This window comes from Gopherus flavomarginatus, chromosome 5, assembly GCF_025201925.1.
Source record: "Gopherus flavomarginatus isolate rGopFla2 chromosome 5, rGopFla2.mat.asm, whole genome shotgun sequence".
Classification (NCBI taxonomy): Eukaryota; Metazoa; Chordata; order Testudines; family Testudinidae; genus Gopherus; species Gopherus flavomarginatus.
This window is the reverse complement of record NC_066621.1, coordinates 102612915-102629262: the sequence shown is the minus strand read 5'-3', so window position 1 is coordinate 102629262 and position 16348 is coordinate 102612915. Positions and strand designations below refer to the sequence as shown.

At 41.4% G+C, this 16348-nt stretch overlaps 1 protein-coding gene across 2 annotated transcripts in view; it reads right to left on the bottom strand.

The window, feature by feature from the left end:
• The window catches only part of FMN1 (formin 1), a 362805-nt gene that overhangs the window by 275385 nt on the left and 71072 nt on the right, over window positions 1-16348 (bottom strand). The window lies entirely within an intron of this gene.

Sequence of the window (16348 nt, the reverse complement as noted above, 5' to 3'; positions counted from 1 at the left end):
GTAACTTCAGGACAACACCGGAGCAATAAACAAATCTATATAAAATTCATTTAAGTCAGAGTATGATGATAATTCAAATAATTGATGCAACATATAATTAAACGGCAAGCAAGCATCAGTGTGGTGGCCAGCAAGAAGGTTATGACATTTTCAAAAAAGGTGAATGTCTAATCCAAAGAAGAGGTTTTATCCTAAGATATTGCAGGTTGGTGCAATTAAGTGTAATGTGATTGAATTTAATTTTCTTGCCAAGAAAGCTAATGCTTAGCCTACAGTGTACAAAATTTCTGGCCTTCACGTCCAAAGCCAGTCTAATTTTATTAAAATCATCACCATATGTTGCAGATATTAAGTTATCCAACTTTAGGTTTGTTTAAAAAATAAGGCATTTATAAATTAGATATAAAATTTGTTCCTGGCATAAATTTGGCCTACCATGCTGTGATGGGATGCCCCCCACCCGCACCCCAGTGTGCCACTTGATACACTGGGGTATCACTGAGCCACAAGTCAGAGATCCCTCAGCCTATCCTGCTGAGCCAGGCCCTCAAGCCTCCTCTAGCACACACCCAACTGCAGAAAGACAAACACTGAAATCAGCTCTGCGTGGGAAGACTCAGCTCAGGAATTTCCCACCACTCAAGTGCAAACCCCCTCCAGAGCGTAAACCCAAAATTGTATTGTCTTGCACTGCACAGAAATCTGTACAGTGTAAGCTCATGAAAATCGACCCCTCCCTCAATGTGGAGGAAAATATTCACAGCTTTTTGCCCCCCAGTTATGAATTGCACAAACTGGTTTAAAGAAAACAAAACAAGTTTATTAACTACAAAGGACAGATTTTAAGTAATTATAAGGGATAACAAACAGATCAACGTAGATTCCTGAGCAAATAAAGCAAACACAGAAATTAGGTTTAATACATTAAAGAAACTGGTTACAAGTAGTAATTTCTCACTCTAGACTTTGTTTTAGGCATTCCTTTCACAGGCCAGACACCTTTTTCAGCCCAGGCTCAGCTCTTCACCCCTCCCTGCACCCCTAGTCCTTATTTCTTAGATGTTCTCCACAGTCATCCTGGGTGGGGATTCAATGAAGAAGGAGCTTCCCAGTTTGATCTCTGCCCCCTACTAGTGGAAAAATACTAGGAGGCCAAGATGGGATCCAGTACCAGGTGACATGATCACATGATCCTGCAGTGTCAAAGCAGCATCCCAGGAAGTTTCTCAGGAAGGTGGAGATTAACATTTCCAAAATCCCATTGTTCTCTCTAATGGTTCATTAACTAACCAGCCAGACTGATTGCATTTAATCTGGTGGGTGTTCCCCAGGTGCAGACACTTTTGTAATTGATACATATTTAATATTCCTAACTTCAGATGCAGAAATTATACATGCTTACAATTAGGATTATCACATTCAGCAAATCATAATCTTTCCAATGATATCTCACATGACCCATTTTGCATAACTCACGTTTTAGTTATGCTATATTCATCTCATAAGCATATTTCCATGAAGAATATGGGGTGTAGTGTCACACATGCCTCAGCAAATAATTTCACATACAGAACCTAACCGCATGGACACATGGAGCCAAGGATTACAGTTTATCCTAATGGCCAGAAAAATCTTCAATGTTGTCCAAGGTAAAAGATTTACAACAAGATTGTGGACTTACACATCCAAAATCTGCTTATTTAAGCGCATACATATAGATTTATCTGATACAGGCTCCAATAAGTCAACCCACTTCATAGATGGCCATTAAATTTTGATTGGTTCCAGAGAAACCAATTTGGCAACAGTAAAATCCAAACATTTTAACATTTCTAATTTTATTCTCCATCTACTGCCTTCCTTCTTATATTAACATTAAAATACTGCATTAAGATGCTGAGGATTTAACTACAGTCACAAAGAAAGTGCACTGTCTGATTCCTTCTACAAACACAGCTAACAATAATAAAGTCCACACCTTCGATGATCGATAAGAGTGTGATTTAACAGAGACCTCTTCACAGCCAGGAACCATTTAGGGAATAGCAGCTGTTGTCTAGGCTTTCTAGTCTATAGTTTAAAAAAAGACCCCATCAAGCTTCAAAGTTAGCTGCAGCTTGAATATGTAAAATAAATCATACTTCAAAGAGAAGTGAAAGAGAATCTACCTTTCCTAAATGGGTGCAAGCTAGTGTCTAAAAACTGTAAAACCTCAAACCGTGTAACCACTACATCGAGAGAGAACATTTTTAACTCAGATGGCTAAATTTAGGCACCTAAATCCATATTTACATACCTAAGTAAGTGGCCTGGTTTTCAGAGATATGGAATGTTCACAGTTCCCAAGTTCAAACTGACTTCATTATTAGTTAAAATTGTGCATGACCTCTGAAAATCAGGCCACTATATTAGATTATAAAAATATGTATTAATTGCCTAATTTTAAGTGTTCATGTTTGAATATTTTGGCCTTACAGATTAAGAGGAAACTGTTCTTAATGCCCCATTTCTATTTGTACCTATTGCAGACCCTTTGGAGAGCTATGCACTGAAAGCAATGTATCATATATAGGTTAATACACAGGTACAAGTAAGGCCTGGTTTACACTACAGAGTTAGGTCTGTTGCAGCCCTAAAGCCTATGCTCAAACATGGCATCTGTTTGGCCAATTGTCGGTCAAAAGGTCACATTGCTACTGTGTGCAACACCGTAGTGCGGTGTGCAACATTATAGTGCCGTGTGCATTTTCCAGCTCTTTTTGCCTGGTCACCTAGGGGTCAGGCTAGTGCCTTGTGCAAAAATACTAGCGCGCTGTGTGCATAAGGGTAGTGTGCCATGTGCAGATCCTGTTTATGTGGGGGGCTCCAGTTCGGAACCTGGAAGGCGAAGGAGCTAGGGACCAATCAGATGCTGATACGAGTAAGAGAGCTTTTGAATAAAACCATGTCTCGCACCAAGATCTGGAGGAGTATCTGCATGTTAGCTGAAAGACCTGGATCCTCCTTCCAGATAGAAGGGTCTCCTGCATGTTTTACTGGCTTGTGTTGTGACGTGTCCCGTCAATTCGTCATGCCCTTGGTGTCTGTACTGCTGGTCAGCTGCGCCTGGAGTGTGGTATTTGCATTCTAATTTCTGTGAATATTCTGTTTGCTTAGCCTCTTCTCTTTTTCCCTCCCTTGGTTGGTACAGAACTGTATATATATTGTTGTTATTTGGTGTAAAGTTATGTATAAGTATATGAAAGTTAAATTGTTGTATTAACTACTGTTGTGGATAATTGTTGTATTTTATAGTATTTAGTTAATGTGCGCATAGTTTATTTAGTTTTTGTGTATCTGTTCTGGATTTTAGTAAGTAGTTAATTATAGACTGCTTGATTTCTTGTTGTTGGATGTAAATAGGTTGTTTCAAGTTGTGTGTAGATTCTTGTTCTAATAGTATTGCTAGTTGGTAAAAGCGCTCCTCCCCAGCCCAAGCTGCAATTTATCCCCCATTAATAAACGGCCACTTGGTTTGAACTTTCAATCTGTCACGTTTTGATTTTCCTCACTCGATCAAAAACTTACTTGAACCTGCATTGGTCTCGGACAAGGTTGATGTAAGGCAGCTTACCGATGTAAGTGCCCTACTACATCGACATAATAACTCAACTTCTATGAGAGGTATAGAGATTATGTTGGTGCAGTTAGGGCTATGCAGTGTCCCTGTAGACACTGCAGGTTACTTACATCATCTGTTGGCTGTCATTCTTGTCAATTTCACGGCTCCAGCCATGAAACTGACAAGAAAACCGCTCCCAGCCAGACTCTCAGCAGGGAACAGGGAGATGAGCAGGGCCACCCAGGGGATTCAGGGGGCCTGGGGCAAAGTAATTTCAGGGACCCCTTCCACAAAAAAAATGGCAATACTATACAATACTATAGTCTCGTGGGGTCCCCTGTGGGGCCCGGGGCAAATGGCCTCACTTGCTCCCCCCTCCCATGGGTGGCCCTGGAAAAAATAAACCTTCCGCATCTTGGCACAAACCTAGTTTTGAGAAAACTTCTTTACAAGGTATCACTGGTTCTCAGCATCAGCTAGTGCTAAAAGGAACTAAAGCTTATTAAAAGAGTTGGACAAATATTTTCCGTCAAAACTTTTTTTGGATCGAAAACTAGGGGTTTTTAAAAAGCAGAAAAAAATCACGGACAATGTCTGCTTTCCTTCAAAATTTGTTGTGTTTTTTTTAATTGAAAAGATGAAATTAGTCTGCCAAAACCTGAATATGGTTTGGGGTTTCAGAAGTGTGTGGCCAAATATTTGCTGCTTGCTGTGTTTGATTATTTAAAGAAACAATAAAAAATTCTGCTTAAAAAAAATCCAAAACTTTTGAACCACCTCAGTCTGTGATCAAATGCCTGAGCCCATCCAGGCAGAGATTTTTCCAGGTTTCTGATACTCTGCTGGCTTCCTTGACTCATTTCTGTCTCCATAACTTTGTGTTCATTTAGCTTAGAACATAAGAATGGCCGTACTGGGTCAAACCAAAGGTCCATCCAGCCCAGTATCCTGTCTACCAACAATGGCCAATGCCAAGCACCCCAGAGGGAGTGAACCTAACAGGCAATGATCAAACGATCTCCTTCCTTTCATCCATCTCCACCCTCTGACAAACAGAGGCTAGGGACACCATTCCTTACCCATCCTGGCTAATAGCCATTAATGGACTTAACCTCCATGCATTTATCTGTTTCCTAGAGACTGGCTCCATGGGGTCCCTCACAAACTGGAGATGGTTACTGTGGGTTTGTCTTTAGTATAATTTATGTACATACTCCACAAACTGAGCATTTGAGCTTGTTCCAAAATCTGGGATGAGCCTATGTTGTAAAAACTGAAATGCTCAAAATAGCACATGCATGTGAATGGACACAGGGTGGTAAAATTAAATTAACCCAGGGGTTCTCAAACTGGGGGTCGTGAGCTGTCAGTCAAACACCTCAAACCCTGCTTTGCCTCCAGCATTTATAATAGTGTTAAATATATAAAAAAGTGTTTTCAGTTTATAAGGCAGGGGGTCACACTCAGAAGTTTGCTATGTGAAAGGGGTCACCAGTACAAAAGTTTGAGAACCACTGAATTAACCCCTTGGAAGCCTCAGGGAATGCACGGGAGGGGGGTCTCCCTTGGTAGGGTTGGGAAGGATATTGCTCTTCTCATGTGATCCCTCCCCCAGTGGCTAATTTTAAATGAAGCTACTCTCCCCTGACATGAATCTCCCTATGGCACTGAAATTAAATATAGACTATAATTTGGCATTTGAGAAGTGAAAGGGATGGTAGCCCTAATGGAAAAGCTAACAGCTTGGCTCTTCTGCAAGCCTCAAACTGCTGAATGAGCTTTCGGGTAGGGAAGGCTGTGCCTCCCAAACAGCCTGGCCCTGCTCTCTATCCGACCTTCACCCACTTCCTGCCCCCCAACTACCTGCCCCCCTCAGAATCCCCAACCCATCCTGCTCCTTGCCTCCTCACCATCCCTAGAGACCCCACCACCACTATCACCTCGGGACCCCACCCCTGTTCCCTGTCCCCTGATTGCCCCGACCCCTATCCACCCCCCGCTGAGTCCTGACAGAGCCCCCGGAACATCCACAATCCAACCCCCCCATTCCCTGTCCCCGATTGGCCCCCCCAGCCTCTGCCCCCTCCCTGTCCCCTGACTGTCCCTGGGACTCCCTGCCCCTTAGCCAACCCCCCCGGCCCCAGCCCCTTACCCCCAGCTCCCCCCTCACCCGGAGCCTCAGCGCATCCAGGATCTTCCCTGGACAGAGGCAGCTTGTCTCCGGTGAGGCCCCTGAGCTCCGCCCTGCTCAGAGCCGCGTGGTAAGGGGGTGGGGCTGTGAGCTCCAGTGGGACCTGAGCTTCCTCCACTCGGGGTAGAGCTCACAGCCCCACCCCCTTACCACGCGGCTCTGAGCAGAGCGGGGCGGAGCTCAGGGGCCCATCGGAGCCACGCTGAAGCTGTCCGGGACGCTGCTGGATGTGCTGAGGCTCCGAGAGGGGCGGAGGTGGGGTCAGGCCAGGCCGGGCCGGACCAGCGAGGGAGCCTCGGCCGTTCTCGTGGGGCCCCTGCAGAGCCTGGGGCAAATGCCTCACCTGTACCTCCCCGGGCGGCCCTGGAGATGAGAGCCTTGGGGACTGCTGTGCTCCCGACAGGGAGTGGGGAGCTGAAAGCGAGAGTGGGGGGAGCCAAGTTCCTAGTGGGGAGCTGTGCAGAGTTGAGAGCCTGAGCTCTCAGCCCCCCCATTGCCCCTCTTAAGTCAGTGGAAGTGCTCCTGGTGAGGAAACACAACACCGACAGAAGGAGAGTAGTGTGGACATGAACCACTGCAGTAATTACTTTAGTGGCTGTAAGTCAACTTAACACAGGTCGTCTTAAGTTTGTAGTATAGACATGCCCTAAGTGTACTGAGGATGGAGTTCTACAATTGAGTTTCCTTGTTTTATGAGTTATTTAAAACTGTCACAGTTACTAACTTTATTTTTTTACTTTTTTTTTAAAAAGTATGTTTTAAAAATATTTACACTTCAGTTCTCAAAGCATTACATGAATATTAAACAATATCCTTCTACATTTTTAGATGGGAATTCGAATGTTCAGGATACACTAGATATGAAATGAAAAACGAATATCATAGTATTTTGTTGTAATGTAGCGGCTCATGTTCAGAATGTAAAAATACCTGTACCAAATAAAACTGATCCTATTCTACTTTTCTTTTTGCATTACACACATTTTGATTAAATATGCATACTACCTGAGTCCATACATAAAAGAACAACCAACTACAGTTATTCACATGAATAGACTTTGAAATTAAGTCTCATGAACAGGCCAGACCAAATGGAGTATTCTAAAATGTAGTTATAGTCAGACACAAACACACATCATATTAGTAGCATATGGTTTTGATTGATTAATGAGCCCTGCGCACTATCACAACTAACACTCAAAACAAGACTCTTATAGCCAAAGATAGCAATTCTAATTAGATTACCAATGGTAGTGTACTTAACTCACCTAAACTGAAAGTCTTTCTGCATATCTTACCCAATTGTGTTAAGACATTCAGGTTCTAGACAGCACTATTACAAGAGCAGATTGTAACCTGGATTTGCTGGTATTAAAACCAAATATATATGCTGAGTTAAGGTGTCTTAGATATCTTCAATGTATCTTAGATGATAATTCTGTGTTTATATATTTAATAAAGCACTTTTCTCACATGGTAGCCCAATACCCAATACGTACGATGAAAACAATGATGTTGATATACTTTTCACTCTGATATTTTAAAAACTACAGATAAGAAATGTGAATATTTAATCTTATGTAGTCATTTATTTTTACCAAATGCATACATAAGTTTTCAGAGCTGTAACATAATTCTTTTTCACTGAATAATTAGTAATTAGATAGCAAAACCTGCAGTAGTTTCAACCAAATAAAGTTATTCAGAGCCAGACCTAATGTAAACATTAACAATCAGAAAAATTATTAGCATATTTTAAATACAAGCATTTTGCATTTTCAAGTCTGTTGACTTATGCACTCTTGAGATGGAAATAAAATAATTTTTAAAATTGTAAAGTTAAGTGCTTGAGACACAAAAGGAGCGAACAGGTACAAAACACCAACTTGAGAATGAAAATGTTGCATCATCCTGAGTGAAAGAACTGGAATGATTGGACTTATTTTTATGAATCTGCATGTAATATCAGAGCACATCAAAAAGGCCTTGACAAAAATAAATCAGATTGTGTCAAATAATGTTGTATTAAGCAGAGAACACATAGATTTTGATTTCAAGTTGGAAGCTGCTTATAAGAGCTACCTGAAGTTAATTAACATTGTCTAGATAAGATTTGCAAATAACGTTGCCATCCTTTATATAGTATATGCTAAAGACAAATGCTTTTTCCTACAAAATATTATTAATAAACAATATACAAATTACATCTCTTACGTTTCATAACAATGTAACTGTTACCTTACTGTATAATGCAAACGAGGAAAGAAGAGTGTACTGTTCTCAGCTCACATGCTGAATAGATATTCAAACTTGCGGAAGCTAATCACGGACAAATGCAGATGCCTTTCCAGGCTCAAAGTCATAGTACTTAACATTAAAAGCAAACAATGTGTTAGCTCTGATCCAGTTCAAACGTAATCTTGACAAGCTCTAAAATAACATCAGTATTTCTGAAAGATCTCATACTTCTCATACAATCATAGAAGATTAGGATAGGAAGAGACCTCAGGAGGTCAGCTAGTCCAACCCCCTGCTCAAAGCAGGACCAACCCCAGCTAAATCATCCCAGCCAGTGCTCTGTCAAGCTGGGCCTTAAAAACCTCTGAGGATGGATATTCTACAAGTAAAGTGTTTTGGATTGGCTTCTGGGTCATCAGAATGGGAGGCTGACTGTCTATTCATTTTATGTCCTGCTCTTGCAAACTCTTATTCAGTAAAATAGTCTCATTAACTTCATTGGGAATATTCAACCGAATAAATTCTCCTCTTGTGGTTGCAGGCCTTATACCAGTATAGTTTTTGTATATTAAAATAATGGAGGAGGCATATGTCATACTCCAAAATATGTGCTTTGGAAAATGAAGGGATGGGAAATGAGCACAATAGCCCCATCTATCATAGTGTCTGGGAGAATTCCAAATGCAATAGTATAATAGTCATATAGATATCAAGTCAAGGGTTTTCCATAAAGCAGAAAGAAATAAAATGAAACAAGAAATGCACATCAAAAAGGCCTTGACAAAAATAAATTTGGTTTTCTGAAAACTAGTTAGAATGTATTAGTCAATCAATTACTTAATTATGCAAAGCATAGCAATTTTATCCAGTGAAGGAATTAATCAGAATATTATAATTTTTTTTTCTCTAAATGGTGACTTTAGAATTCTTATTTTCCCTAAGGTATCAAATTCTCCGGAGATTAAGTACACTACAAACATGACATATTTCATGACTAGCGGGTCCAAAGTCATTTTCAGAATCTTGTTTACACAGAACATGCTCCCTGAGAAATGTTTTGCTGTATAAATGTGGGATAGCTTAATGAAACTGAAAATGTCTCTAAAGTTATACTGAATTTTGTGGATTCACTTTAATTCTAAGAGTTAAGCAATTGCTTCTATACAGCAATCAAGCTGTATTAGATTTCATTTTATTAGAAAAAATATTAGCTATGACAGTATTTATTTAATATGCATTCAAGGGTTCAGCTTCTTGAGTTAATGCTTTAACTATTCAGTGGTTGTGTCTTAATTCTCTGTGTCACAAACTGAAAGAAACCTGCTCTGAACCTTAGTTCTTGCTCCCAGTAATACTCAACGGTATTAATCAACAAAGAGAAAGCAGCAAAATTCCAAGGTATCAGACATGCTGGTGTGAGGTTGATCACTTTTAGGAAATTATGTTCTGTTGAGCAGAGAAAACAATTCGATGTCAATTAAGAACTGAGTCAACAACAGGATACAGACATACAATAGCCAGGAACTGCTTCAGCACTGTCTTCTGCTTAATTTCACTATAGAATGATACTGTACTTTGCCTAATATTTGAACTTATCCCAAACAGAGAAAAAAGTTAAAATTGGAAGTTATAAATTATATTAAATATTCAGAATTTTGCTCTGTTGGACAAGAATAAGTCAAGAATAATTTGTGATAGCAGAAACAGCAGATTCCCCTCTGTTATGATCTTGGACTTTGCTGCTAAATAACTAAACCAGTGAATGAGAAGGGAATAAAACTTCAATAAAACAAACTGGAGCATTTCTCTGGTGAACAGCTGCACACTGCCATACAGTGTTCCCAACCCCTGCCTCCAGGGCATATCTCCAAATTCCCACAGTCACAACACAGTCCCTTTTGAGGGTACGTCTCCAATCACAATCTTTCATAACCATATCTCTACACCCTAAGTTTAGGATGCACATGTATTTCCATTCTACATCCCTGTTGTCAGTCACTTAGCATTTCTCAAAACTTTCAGTGCTTGGGCTGAGATTTTTCAAGCTTGGTCACTAACTATTTTAGCAAAAACAGTTTAAACATATCTAGCAACAGGAGGGGAAAAACATTTTCCTCCATTAAATAAATATATCTTTCAACATTTTGTGACTAGTTCTGTAACTAAAACAACTGGGGATAGAAACCTTACATGAAAATAGTCTTTACTAAAGGCTGACAGGTATTGTTTTGATTTAAATGTTTTGCGCCCTGGTGAAAGGCACATTTTGAGCAGAAAAGCCCAGAGTGCATGGGGGAAGAAATCTGGAAACTAGGGAGACACTGAAATTGCAAAATGATTTGCACTGAAAGCTTTATTCACACTGAATAAAATTTTCCCAACTCAGAAAACTGTAGACATTGGGCTAGGCACTTTGGACAACAGCATGAGACTCCCACCGGTTCACCAGAACCGATCTTTTCCACCCTATGGATGTCAATAAGACTGCATACCCTCCCTCCCCACCTGCCCAATCAGGTTTGAACTAAGCCATAATGAGATTGTTGTCTGTTTGTTGTGTGCTTGCTGCTTTCCACGTGCCTGCTTGACTGAAGTTTATAAGGTGGTCTTTGGAGGCTGTGCGCTGCGCCTAGTGGCTTACTAGGCAAGGCTGAGAGCTCCTTAATGAGGCTTTGATCCCTAATCCCTTTAGGAGCCCTTAACCAGGGGGTAGGGCTACTCAGGCAGACCATGGGTTTTAAAAGCCAGCTCCAAAGTGACCCCATGAGTTAGAGAACAGGAGCAGCAAATGGGAGTTTTGCAAGGCAGGTTAGAGGGCGAGCGAGAGACCCAGAAATACCTAACATTCTCTAAACTTAGGCCAAACACCTCACACACCAAAAACAAAACAAAACAAAAAAGCGGCAAGAGTAAAAATAATGCAGAGTTTTAATATAAACATTCAAGGTCTGGCCCACCATCAACTCAGGGTAATGGCTGTAGGAGCAGGCACTGTTGTCAGCAACACCCTTCTCCGAGAGCTAAGGTTTAAAAGGCTGTTCCCCTCCCAGAGTTTTTTCTAACTGAACTAGGTTTTCCCATTTTAGACTTTACCCCCAGGCCTGACATGTCTTGAAGGTGTGGTGTGGCAGTGTTGCATGCACACATAGACCCCCACAACACCCACCCACCCACACAAAATCAGTGTGTGGCCTCAGTGGGAATATTGTGTGCAGTACTGCTTACCTCATCTCAAAAAAGATATAGCAGAATTGAAGGGGTTTCAGAGAAGAGCAACAAGAAAGATCAAACTCGCATATGAAGTGAGGCTGAAAAATTAAGATTGTTTATCTTAAAAACGAGATGAATAAGAGGGGATGTGACAAAATTATACAAATTAATGAATGGCAAAGAGAATATAGATCAGAAGCTTCTTTTCGCATAATACAAGAACAAAGAAGAAATTCAAAAAAAGAGGAAATATTTTTTCTCAGAGCATGCAGTTAAACCGTGGAACTGATTTCCACAGGAAGTTGGTGGAGCACAAGAATTTAACAAAATTTAAAAAAGGATTGAATATCTACATGGATATCAAGAATATCCAGATTTATAATTAATTACAACAAACAAATTGGAAGTAATATTCAGCCTGGTGTCTGAAGACTTAAGCCAATCTCTAACTAGAAAAATGGATGAGACCTACGTGGGGGGGGGCAGATCGTTCCATGTATGCCTGCTGCAGGATTCTTGGGCCAGCCTCTGAAGCACTGTCAGACAGAGGATACTGGACTAGTTGGAACATTGGTCTGATTCATCATGGCAATTCCTATGTTCCTATGAAAAAACTTCAATATACAACATGCTGGTGGTTAAATAAAGCACTATGACTTAAATTTCTAAAAAGAAAAAGGAAACATTGGCAGTTGGCTTCTTATAAGTATTGGATATGCTGGAGCCTAGCTTTAATGAGTGGCTTTGCATAAAGTGATGTTTTTTATTGTAGAAAAGCAAAACAAAACAAAAATCAAAGAAAAATCAGGTTTATATTGTTTGTTTATATCTGCTGGAAGTGTACAATATAATCCTCATTTACATACTATTGTGAGACACAACCATCTTGTGGTTTATGTATATTGTGTAAACCTATTTCCAAATTAAATGCATATTCATGTGACACTGCCCTGAAGTTAAAACATGCTTACTAACTACAATACCAAAATTTGCAATTGTAATTTGCTATCGTAACTAATACAAGAGATGGACTACAAATATATTAAATAGTATTTTGAAATCCTGTTGTATTTGAAGACAGTATATTCATTTTCAGAATTACTGATCTCAGTGAGTTCTGTAGAATGCCAGAGTACAAAATTCTCATTGCATTTTATCATCCTACTTAAAACATATTGGCACACTTAACTTCTTGACCAACACTCAGATAAATTAATCCTTAATAATGATGATCAGTATATCTAGTTTCTACAAAAGTCGCACCAGGCAACGTATTTCCAGTAAGGATAAGGAGGTGTTAGTACCATTATACAAGGCACTGGTGAGACCTCATCTGGAATACTTTGCGCAGTTCTGGTCTCCCATGTTTAAGAAGGATGAATTCAAACTGGAACAGGTTCAGAGAAGGGCTACTAGGATGATCCGAGGAATAGAAAGCCTGTCATGTGAGAGGGATAGCTCAGTGGTTTGAGCATTGGCCTACTAAACCCAGGGTTGTGAGTTCAGTTCTTGAAGGCCATTTAGGGATCTGGGGCAAAAATCAATCTGAGGATTGGTCCTGCTTTGAGCAGGGGGTTGGACTAGATGATCGCCTCAGGTCCCTTCCAACCTTGATAGTCTATGATTCCTGAGACTCAAAGAGCTTGGCTTGTTTAGCCTAGCCAAAAGAAGGCTGAGGGGAGATATGATTGCTCTCTATAAATATATCAGAGGAATAAATACTAGGGAGGGAGATGAATTATTTAAGCTCAGTACCAGTGTGGACACAAGAACAAATGGATATAAACTGGCCATCAGCAAGTTTGGACTTGAAATTAGACGAAGGTTTCTAACCATCAGAGGAGTGAAGTTCTGGAACAGCCTTCCAAGGGCAGTAGTAAGGGCAAAAGACATATCTGGCTTCAAGACTAAGCTTGATAAATTTATGGAGGGGATGGTATAATGGGACAGCCTAATTTTGGCAATTAATTCGTCTTTGACTACTAGCTGTAAATATGCCCAAGGCTTGTGATGGGACGTTAGATGGAGTGGGATCTAAGGCTTGGTCTACACTAAGCGTTTAAACCGATTTTAGCAGCGTTAAACCAATTTAACGCTGTACCCCTCCACACTACGAGGCCCTTTATATCGATATAAAGGGCTCTTTAAACCAATTTCTGTACTCCTCCCCGACGAGAGGAGTAGCGCTAAAATCAGTATTACCATATCAGATTAGTGTGGCCACAAATCAATGGTATTGGCCTCCGGGCAGTATCCCACAGTGCACCACTGTGACCGCTCTGGACAGCAATCTGAACTCGGATGCAGTGGCCAGGTAAACAGGAAAAGCCCCGCAAAATTTTGATTTTCATTTCCTGTTTGCCCAGCGTGGAGCTCTGATCAGCATGGGTGGCAATGCAGTCCCAAATCCAAAAAGAGCTCCAGCATGGACCGTACAGGAGATACTGGATCTGATTGCTGTATGGGGAAACAAATCTGTTCTATCAAAGCTCCGTTACAGAAGTCGAAATGCCAAAGCGTTTGAAAAAAATATCTCCAGGCTACACAGTGCTGCGTGACAAGCATAACGGGAAGCCAGAGAATCAAATGGACACTCATGGAGGGAGGGAGGGGGTACTGAGGACTTCAGCTATCCCACAGTCCCCAGCAGTCTCCAAAAAGTATTTGCATTCTTGGCTGAGCTCCCAATGCCTGTAGGTTCAAACACATTGTCCGGCATGGTTCAGGGAATAGATTGTCAATTTACTCTCCCTCCCCCCCCACGTGAAAGAAAAGGGAAAGAAATTGTTTCTTGACTTCTTTCAATGTCACCCTATGTCTACTGAATGCTGCTGGTAAACGCGATGCTGCAGCAGTGAAGAGCAGTATCCACTCCTCTCCCCTGCCCGGTGGCAGACGGTGCAGTAGGACTCGTAACCGTCCTTATTATCAACCCGTGAGTGCTCCTGGCTGGCTTCAGGTGAGGCTGGCCGGGGGCACCTGGGTGAAAATAGGAATGATTCTTGGTCATTCCCAGTAGATGGTACAGAACGGCTGGCAACCATCCTCATCATAGCAACTGGGGGCTGAGCTCCATCAGCCCCCTCCTTTTCCTGTGTAAAGAAAAGATTCTGTCCTGCCTGGACTGTCATAGCAGCGGGATGCTGGGCTCCTCTCCCTCGCACCGCTTAAGGTTCTGCCTGGACTGTCATAGCACCGGGAGGCTGCCTCCCCCTCATTCTATCTCACCAACAAGTCATTGTTTCTTATTCATTCTTATATGCATTCTTTATAACTTCATGACACAAATGGGGAGGACACTGCCACGGTAGCCCAGGAAGCCTGGGGGAGGAGGGAAGCAACAAGGGGGGTTGTTGCAGAGGCACCCCCCGTGAATGGCATGCAGCTCATCATTTCTGTAGGATCTGACACGGAACGGCTGTGCTCTCTGATACACTGGTTCTCTAGTACACTTGCTCCATATTCTAGGCAGGACTGACTCTATTTTTAGAAACCAATAAAGGAGGGATTGACTCGGGGAGTCATTCTCAGTTTTGCCTTTGTGCCCCCGGCCGATCTCAGCCAGGAGCACCCATGATAGCAGCAGACAGCACAGAAGGACAGATAACCGTCATCTCATTGCCAATTTACACCGGCAGCAGACGGTACAGAATGACTGATAAACGTCTCTGCTATCATGCAAAAGCAAATGAATGCTGCTGTGTAGCGCTGGAGTATCGCCTCTGTCCGCGGCATCCAGTACACATACGGTGACTGTAAAAAAAAAAAAAGCTGAACGGGCTCCATGGTTGCCGTGCTATGGCATCTGCCAGGGCAATCCAGGGAAAAAGGGCGTGAAATGATTGTCTGCCGTTGCTTTCACGGAGGAAGGAATGACTGACGACATTTACCCAGAGCCACCCGTGACAATGATTTTTGCCCCATCAGCCACTGAGCTCTCAACCCAGAATTCTAAGGGCCGGGGGAGACTGCGGGAACTATGGGATAGCTACAGAATAGCTACCCACAGTGCAATGCTCCGGAAATCGATGCTAGCCTCGGACCATGGACGCACACCGCCAAATTAATGTGCTTAGTGTGGCCGCGTGCACTCGACTTTATACAATCTGTTTTATAAAACCGGTTTATGTAAAATCGGAATAATCCCGTAGTGTAGACATACCCTGAGTTACTACAGAGAATTCTTTCCTAGGTGTCTGGCTGGTAAGTCTTGCCCACATGCTCAGGGTTTAGCTGATCGCCATATTTGGGGTCGGGAAGGAATTTTCCCCCAGGGCAGATTGGCAGAAGCCCTGGGGGGGGGGGGTTCGTCTTCCTCTGCAGCATGAGGCATGGGTCACTTGCTGGAAGGTTCTCTGTACCTTGAAGTCTTTAAACCATGATTTGAGGACTTCAATGGCTCAGACACAAGTTTGATACAGGAGTGGGTGGGTGAGATTCTGTGGCCTGCATTGTGCAGGATGTCAGACTAGATGATCATAATGGTCCCTTCAGACCTTAAAGTCTATGATTCTATGATTCTAACTACAAGTGCAAGATTTGCAAAACTTATTCAAAGATTAAGATGTAAATTTGTAAGTTAACTACAATATGAAAACAGATGTTTTCTGCCAGAAATTTAATTTGAGCTCTACAAAAAGATCCTGTCAAGTTATTTTACCTAACTTCTGAAATTATTTTTGGTCAGTTTGCAACATTTAAAATTTTGAAAAAAACTTGCTACTTACATACTGTGTGCACATTTATTACTGAGAGATAGTTTTATCTACAAAAATGATGCAATACACATTTTAAAACAAACAAGGATATTACAAATGAGAAAAAATAGGTGGGTCAAAACTTAGACCTTCTCATCTTGACCAGTGTGTTTCTTTTAGTGCTCACAATTTAACTGTGGGCCATTTCATTGCATGAAAATTTTACCTTTTGTGAGATGCAATGCTCAGTAAGACCAAAACTTCAAAATTTATTAATCATAAGCTTGTGCATTAAGAAACAGTCCTATTTTTATAGAATATAACTATTTCCCCTACAAAAGTGGACATATTTTGTGAAATTAAAAGAGAAGACCACATTTTCAGTTTTTTTGAAAAATTGAGTTATATATG